Raw genomic sequence first — 8,684 nt, 5'->3', positions numbered from 1 at the left:
TCCTCTCCCCCTCCCTGGCCACTCTCTGGGATCTCTTCACTACGGCCGGCCTCACCCCCAGCCTGATCTCTAGGCACTTCCTCGCAAGGTGCCGCTGGAGCTCATCCCTCCGCTCAGCAGCAAGGCCATGGGTTCTGCTGTCTCCTGCCAAGCGGCTCCCTGCGGGGACGTCTGGCTGGCTGGGCCTCAGCCGGCTTTGCCCGACGCCCCTTTCTCCACCGGCCCCAGGAAGCTGTGGGCCAGCCGGCGGGGCAAAAGCAGCAAACAGCCGCAAGGACTCCTGGATCCTCCGGGGAAGGCCCCACCTCCGCTGCAGCGTCATCTTCCGGAGGTGACGCTCCAGGCGGCCTCTTGTGTCCTCGTCCATGAGTGAAGGCTCCTGCCCCAGGACAAGGACGTGCAGCTCGGTGCGCTGGCGGGCTACGGTCGGCCCCGGCAGTGGGGGCTCCGGCACAAAGGCTCTGAGCGACCGTTCGATGAGTGCAGGGAAGCCCCATTCGTGCTGCAGCCTCTTCTTCCTGACGTGCAGCTCCAGGGCCTCTCTGGCCTCCGGGCCCAGGAACAGAGCCTCCCGTGCCCAGAACTCGACTTCCGCCTCACGGGGTGGAACCGGCCCAGGGGGCGCCCTGGGAACCATCCGGCTGAGGGACTGGGTGTAGAGAGTGCCCAGGCCCCACAGGGCTGTGAGATGTTTGTGCTGCACATTCAGCTCGAGGTGGCAGACGTCCTCCGGGTGCACGAAGGGCAGCAGGGGTCTCCTGGCTTTGGGGGCCCTGTCCCCAGCAGGGATCAGCTTGGGGAGCGGCAGCCGGGACACGAGATGCAGCCTTTGCCAAGAGCGTCTCACTGCAGCTGGGACGGCCCCCAGCCGGGTCTCCAGACATTTCTTTGCCACGTGGATCTGCAGCCGCTCCTGAGCATAACGTCCCAGGCTGAGCCGTGGGTGGGGAGCAGCGACCACTCTCCTGGCTTTCCCCACGCCTCGCTCCAGGTGCACGGTGCTCTTGTGCCAGGGAAGCAGGAAAGGCCCCTCTGCGTCCTTTTCTGTACAGCTGCGAGGCCTGAACTCTGCAGGGGCTGAAGCAGGCTGGAGCAGCCGCACCGACTCCTGGATCCTCCTGGGCAGCCCCCAGCGCCGGTGCATGAGTCTCTTGCGGAGGCTGAGCTCCAGCTCTCGTCGGCTGCCCTCACTGAGGAAGGACAGCTCGGGCTGGAGAATGGCCACGTCCCTGTCGGCCGGCGGAGGGGCCTTGGGCTGGCCGGGGCGGGGGGCAGCCGCCATCAGACCCCGCATGGATTTCTGGATAATCAGAGGCAGCCCCCACTCGTGCTGCAGCCTCTTCTTCCTGACGTGCAGCTCCAGGGACTCTCTGGCCTCCGGGCCCAGGAACAGAGCCTCCCGTGCCCAGAACTTGACTTCCGCCTCACGGGGTGGAACCGGCCCAGGGGGCGCCCTGGGAACCATCCGGCTGAGGGACTGGGTGTAGAGAGTGCCCAGACCCCACAGGGCTGTGAGATGTTTGTGCTGCACATTCAGCTCGAGGTGGCAGACGTCCTCCGGGTGCACGAAGGGCAGCAGGGGGCTCCTGGCTTTGGGGGCCCTGTCCCCAGCAGGGATCAGCTTGGGGAGGGGCAGCTGGGACACGAGATGCAGCCTTTGCCAAGAGCGTCTCACTGCAGCGGGGACGGCCCCCAGCCGGATCTCCACACATTTCTTTGCCACGTGGATCTGCAGCCGCTCCTGAGCGTCACGTCCCAGGCTGAGCCGCGGGTGGGGAGCAGCGACCACTCTCCTGGCTTTCCCCACGCCCCGCTCCAGGTGCACGGTGCTCTTGTGCCAGGGCAGCAGGAAAGGCCCCTCTGCATCCTTTTCTGTACAGCTGCGAGGCCTAAACTCTGCAGGGGCTGAGGCAGGCTGGAGCAGCCGCACCGACTCCTGGATCCTCCTGGGCAGCCCCCAGCGCCGGTGCATGAGTCTCTTGCGGAGGCTGAGCTCCAGCTCTCGTCTGCTGCCCTCATTGAGGAAAGACAGCTCGGGCTGGAGAATGGCCATGTCCCTGTCGGCCGACGGAGGGGCCTTGGGCTGGCCGGGGCCGGGGGGAGCTGCCATCAGGCCCCACATGGATTTCTGGATGATCAGAGGCAGCCCCCACTCGTGCTGCAGCCTCTTCTTCCTGACGTGCAGCTCCAGCTCCTCCCGGGCTCCCGGTGGGAGGAAGGGCAGCTCCTGCTCCGTGAACTCGGTCCCAGCTGCGCGGGAGATGGCGGGCGGCGGGGCCGGCGAGGGGCCTGCGTGGAACAGCTTGGCCAGGGACTGTCGGTAGAGCGTGGGCAGCCCCCACCTGAAGCTCAGGTGCTTGTGGAGAAGGTTGAGCTCCAGGTGATCTGAGGCCGCCTGCTCCAGGAAGAGCAGCTCCCGGGGCCGCAGCTCCAGGGATCTCTGGCCCGGCCGAATCAGCCTGGGCAAGGGGAGCTTTCCCACCCGGCGGGCGGCTTCCTGTGAGTGTTGGACCCTGCGGGGGATCAGGCCCAGACGGATCTCTATGTTTTTCCTTGTCACATGTCTCTCCAGCAGCTGGTGGCACGTGTCCCGGCTGAGGGGCTGGCGCCATGCAGTTCCCAGGGGCCTGGCTAAGGAGACAGCCACCGCTGTGGGGCCCACGGGTGCCACCCTGGAGGGTGATTCTCTTGGAGCCCTTCTCGCTGACAGCCCCATGAGTGGCCGGCTGGCCCTTCTGCCTTGCGTGTCTGGATGTGTCCCCGGAGATGTGGTCGTGGGGGGCATGAAGCCCCGCAGGGACTCCTGCACCCTCCTGGGGATCCCCCACCTCCTCTCGGCCACCCTGCGCCGGATGTGGGCTTCCAGCTCCCTCTTGGTGGCCAGAGGGATGGGAGGGGCCGCGCTGCTGACACGGAGCTCCATGGCTGCCGGCCGGTCGCTCCCCTTGGGCCTGGGGTGCGTGGGCGGGGGTGGCATGAAACACCTCAACGATCGCCGCACCAGGCCCGGCAGGCCCCATTGGTGCTGCAGCCGCTTTCTCAGGACATGCCTCTCCAGCAGCTCCCGGCCCTCGGGAGCCATGAAGTGGGTCTCCAGGGGGTAGAACTCGATGGCCACACCCAGGGGCAGCAGGGGGGCGGGTGGCACGGGCGGGCAGGGCACCATCTTGGCCAGGGACTCCGCGTACAGGGTGGGGAGAGCCCAGAGGTACTGGATGTACTTGTGCCTCACGTTGAGCTCCACGCTGCCCGCCTTGCAGCTGAGCAGGGGGCAGACCTGGTGGCGGGCCAGGGGGGCCTTGCAGCCTGGGGGGATCAGTTTAGGCAGGAGCAGGTCTCTGTGCCCCAGGGCAGCCATTTTCTGAGAGCGCCTCAGCACGGCGGGCAGCGCGCCTAGTCTGATTTCCAAGCCTTTCCTGGCAATGTGCCCCTGCAGCTCCCGGGTGTCTCTGCAGCAGTGCGAGCCGGGCGAAGATTTGGACGCTCTGGCGGGGCCCTGGGAGGTCTGGGCTGAGGCTCTAACTCTGAGGCCGGGCGTCTGGGCAGCCCTTGTCACTGGGCCTGGCCCCCTTGGAGCCCATCTCCCAGACGGCAGGGGGCCGAGCCGGGGTTGTGGAGGTGTGGCTGGCATCAGCAGCTTCAAGGACTCCTGGATCCTCCTGGGCAGCCCCCATCTCTTAAGATGCACCATCCTTTGCAGATGCCTCTCCAGCTCTGTCCTGGAGCCGACGCTCAGGAAGGGCAGGGCCTGTGGCATTGTCACCACCCTGCCTGCCCCCGAGGGTCTGCGTGCGATGGGTTTCGGTGCTGGGGGCATGAAGATCTTCAAAGCGCTCTGCAGGGTGCAGGGCAGCCCCAGGGTGTGCTGCAGCCTCTTTACCTGGACGTGCCGCTCGAGACTCGCCCTGACATCACTCTGGAGGAAGGGGGTCTCCACTTCGGCCAATTCGAGCCTGCCGGGCACACGCAGGGCTCCAGGGCTGACCCGCGCCGGGGGTCTCCCAGCCAGAGACATCGGAGCTTCCCCCGTGGCCCTGGGTGCCGTGCTTTCTTGGTCTCGCTGCCGTTTGGCCTCCCGCCCTGACATCCTGGTCCTGCCTGGGGACTTGGCCAGAAATGGCACCCAATCGGGGTGATGCACATGCCTCTGGGGAGCGGCCTGGGGGCTCCTTGCTCTGCCTCTGTGCAGGAAACTCCCGACCCAGCCACATTCCGCTTGGCTTGGAGGGAAGGACTCGTGCTGGGCAGGAGTGGGGCCGGGGTACTCCTCATGCCTGGGAAGAAATGGCTCGTGCTGGCTCGACCCAGTTCTCAGTTCCCAAGCGAGTAGGGGCGGCTCGTGCTGGAGAGAAGAGGAGCTCTGGGCCTGCTCTTGCCCGCGAAAGAGAGTCTCATCCCAGAGAGAGGAGCAGAAGAGACATTCGTCCTGCTCCGTGGAGGAGCCTTTCGCCTGCTCTGCAGGGGCCCACGCGCTGGCCCTGTCGGCGTATACCAGCCGCTCGGCTTGCCGGGCTGCCTCGTCGCACAGGGCACAGTCTGAGTTGTCACACAGCAGCTGGCGGATGGAGCGGCGCCTGGCGGCTCGGCGAGCGCGGCGTGGGGGGTCCTGGCACAGCCGGTCACGCGGCTGCTTCATCCCTTGCTTCTTTGCACCTAAAACAGAACAGCAGAGAGGGCTTCTGAGGAGAGATGGGGCCTGAACGTAGCGGGGACCACGGGCTCCCGAACCGTGACCCCACCCACCTGTACCGCCCCAACCCCGAATCCCCATTCCTGCACTGCTCCTAACCCCGAGGCCCTGCCCCGTGCCACTCCTTCTCCCAGCGCCCCGCCCGCCTGTGACCCATTCCCCCTGAGGCCTCGCCCCCACACCAAGCCCCGCTCCTCCGCCACTGCTTCCCTCCAAGAGCCTGCCCCTCGCTTGCTCTTTCTTCTCCGCACATCCTGCCTCGTGTTGCTCGCCCTTACAGCCAGACAAAAGTCAGAGGGCATGGCCCTCCGGCCCCCTCATTCCAGTGCCCTGGCCCCAGGCCACTCTGCGCTGCTGCTCCAGAACCAGGCATGCTGAGCTTGTGAGAGCCCAGAGCCCAGTGAAACACTCCGCCAGCACCACGCCGGTCCCCCTCTCAAACACTGCCAGTGCTGTGAACCTGGCCACGGTGAAGTCTCAGCGCCATGAACCCAGCCCGGGCATCGTGCCAGGGCCGTGAATCTGGCCGGTGCCCTGTCCCAGTACCAGAAACCCGGATGGCACATGATGCTGGTGCAAATAACCCAGCCGGTGCCCCATCCTGCAGAAATGGGTCTCGCCAGTGTGCGGGATCCCAGGAAATCTCTCTGGCAAATGTCAGGGGCTGGCGGCACCTAGCAGCCTTGGCCTTGCAAGCCCTGGTACGATGCACAGCAACGGAGTGCCAGAGGGCTACACCCCTATCCAAGACAGAGCAGATGGGCTGAAATAAAGACAAGATCTGCTGGGCAGTGGGCAGTGCCTCCTGCTGGCAAAGCTGCCCTGTTCTGGGAAGGGCAGGTAGCTCCCCCCCCCCAATGCTCACCATTAGCCTGCGCAAAGCCCTGGAGGACATGGGGACAACGTGCCCGAGGGGACAGACAATGGGGTGTTTGCCTCCATCGCGGCAAAGCCCCCAGACGACGGTTCGTTAGCACCGTGTCAGCTTATCCCGGCTCCAGTCAGCACCTTGGCTTCTGCTCCCATCCCCAGGTGCAGGCCAAGCCTAGGGGGCCTCGTGTGGGACCCCTGGGCCAGGGTGGAGGCTTGGGAGAAGCCCTGGGATTCTGAGCCAGGGAGCCGTCAGGGAGCATGAGGCAGGGCCTTACCTTCTCCCTCGTCCTCCGTCCCCCTCCGCCGCAGCCTGCGGACCAGAAGAGCCTGCGGGAGCCAAGGAATCGGCAGAGTTACGTAGTACCCAGACTGAGGCCGTGCAGAGACAGCCTCCCGCCCAGCCCAGCCCGGTGCCAGGGGTGCCCACGCTTCCCTCCACCTCCTGCAGCTGGAGAACTCCAGGCTCCTTCGGCCATGCTCCAGGCTCCCCACCCAAGTGTCATTGGAACAATCCTGGGTCCCCCACCCCCCGACATCGGGGCATCGTCACACCAGAGTGGGTGATTTGTGCCCCCAGTGTTATGAGTTGAATGAGGACCAGGCCCTTGGGCGTCGCAATGTGCTCTGGCTTCCTCTTTTCTCCCCGACTCCCATGGTTCCCACCTGCGAGCCCAGCTCCCCAACTGATCTGGGACCCAAGGCAGGATCCCCAACTGACCAAACCCAAAGATCTGTCCTGGATTCCCCCTTTCTCCCCCCACCTCTTGCCTGCCCTCTCCCTGGCCGGCTGGGAGGCCAGGGACCCAGGAAAGCTTGTGGCTTTGGGAGGGAGCTGGGAGGGTTTGTTCAGCTTCCCCCAGCGGAGGGAAATAACTGGCCAGAGCCGGCTTAGTGCCATGGGTGCTGGGAACCCTGGGACCACGAGGGAGAGCCCTGGCATTTCTAGCACTAGCTGGTGGTCGGGGCAGTAAGGAACAACCAATTAATGGAGCCACGAGCTCTGTCTGTGGCCCTGTCTCTCTCTGTGGATGTGCCCCACCAGGCCAATGGGGCCTGGTCAGAACAGGGGGCCTCGGGCGCTCCCACCCACCCACCCTCCCTTCCATGGAGCTGTGTCCAGGCAAGCGCAGGATGGCTGAAGGGGGTGGGGGGTTGGGGAGGGTCCTCCTACCATCCTGCTTCTCCAGGAGAAGCTGTGCTGTGTCGCCATGGCCACCCAGATGACCAGGACCACAAGGACGCAGGTGTACAACACCCAGGAGCTGTCCCAGCAGGCACAGAACCAGTTCTGCATGATCCCCACTCCCACGTCAAACATGCTGGGGAGGACGGTCTGGACACCACTGGGGGTGGAGACACTACACTCCCTGCTACTGCTGTGGCTGGATCTCGCCTGAGGGGCTGTTTGTTCCAGTGACGCATCATAAAGGGCCAGGACCAGGTGGGTCCTGACATCACAAAGGGACTGCAGGCATCAGAGGTGGGCAAGACCCTGGCTCCCTGCAGCCCCTCCCCAGCACCCCATGTAGGTAGTTAGAGACTGTGACTGAGTCACCCCATAACCTTCTCTATGCTAAGCTAATGAGATTGAGCTCCTGAGTCTCTCACTAGGTGGCAGGGTTTCTAACCTTTGAATCAGTCTTGAGGCTTTTTTCTGACTTCTCTTTCATTGATAACATCCTTCTGGAAGGGCATTCACCAGCATAACCCCTTGGAGAATGGCATTAAATTGGAGTAACACCACAGTGAATCAGGCAGGCGCTGTGAGGCTCTGGATGGGACTGGTCAACATCCACCAGCCAATGTCGGAAGACGTGATACTGAGCTAGATGGACCTTTGGTCTGACCCAGTATGGCCGTTCTTATGTGCCACCATCTTCCACCCTGGCACTGTTCAATTCAGAGACAGGGAGAGGAGAATTTTCAGGAGAAAATCTGATAAGCAATTCTCTGCTCAGTATGACTAAGGATATCTCCATTTACTGTACACATTCACACAACATTGCCCATGCTTGCATTTTATCAGGAGATTGGCGACATTTGATGCAAAGCTTCAACTGCTGGAGTCACGTGATTATATGAGACTCTCAGCTTCCATGACAACAATAAGTAAGTTTCTGGCATTCATGGTTGTTCAGAAAAGAAAAAATGTGACCCAAGTTCATCCTAAAGATTGAAAACCCAGAAGGTGAATAAACAGAATCCAAATTTATTATTTTTTTTAATCATGGTTTTGGAACCAATCTCTCAATTTTTATGGGACCTGACTCAAGATTTTTGCCCTCTGGAGGGTCATAATACTGAAATTATATAGTACAAACTGTTCTGTTTGCAACGCATTTGTGACCTTTTGATAGCCCTCTTATTTTTCATGTAGAGTTTAAATAAATAAAAGTAAACTGAGTTGTGGAGTTTTATTTTTGATAAATCTGGGAATTAGAGCGACAGCCATTCCTGTATTATTATTAGAGCTGGTCCAAATTTTCAAAAGAAATATTTTTGCTGAATTTGCTGACTGGGCCAAGACAACACAGCAAGTCAGTAGCAGGGCCTAGACCCAGGTCGCTTGACACCACATGTCTGCTGATGCATAGCCTACCTTGTGTAGCATGTGTGTGTGCGTCTGTGAGAGAGCGACAGGCAGACAGTGCACGCAGTTACCCCTTCATGGGCTACAAGTCTGCCTGACACAACCTGCCAGGCGTTGCCGTTGTCTTTGGCAGTACGCTGTACTCTGGTCGGAGCAGGCAATATAAAACTCAGCGTAACATTTCTCGTCAGGTTTAGGTCACACCCGTCTACTTTTTCTGGGTACTAGACCTGCATGTGGGGGCATCATTAAACCGAGGCTATTTTTAAGGTACACGCAGGCCCCCATGGGGGTGGGGTGGGGTGGGGACAGGGCCTTGGGGAGAAGGAGCAATGTGGGATGGGGAGTTCGGGGAGAAGGGACAGGATGGAGGCGCAGCCTCGGGGAGAAGGGGCTGCGTGGGGGCAAGGGAATGGGGAGATGAAGCGGGATGGGGGCAGGGCCTGGAGAATAAGGGGTTATGTGGGGGCAGGGAATTGGGGAGATGGGGTGGCATGAGGGCAGGGGCTCAGGGAGAAGGGGCAGGGTGGG

The sequence above is a fragment of the Mauremys reevesii genome, linkage group 1, assembly GCF_016161935.1.
Source record: "Mauremys reevesii isolate NIE-2019 linkage group 1, ASM1616193v1, whole genome shotgun sequence".
Taxonomy (NCBI): Eukaryota; Metazoa; Chordata; order Testudines; family Geoemydidae; genus Mauremys; species Mauremys reevesii.
Note: the sequence above shows the minus strand (reverse complement) of the source record.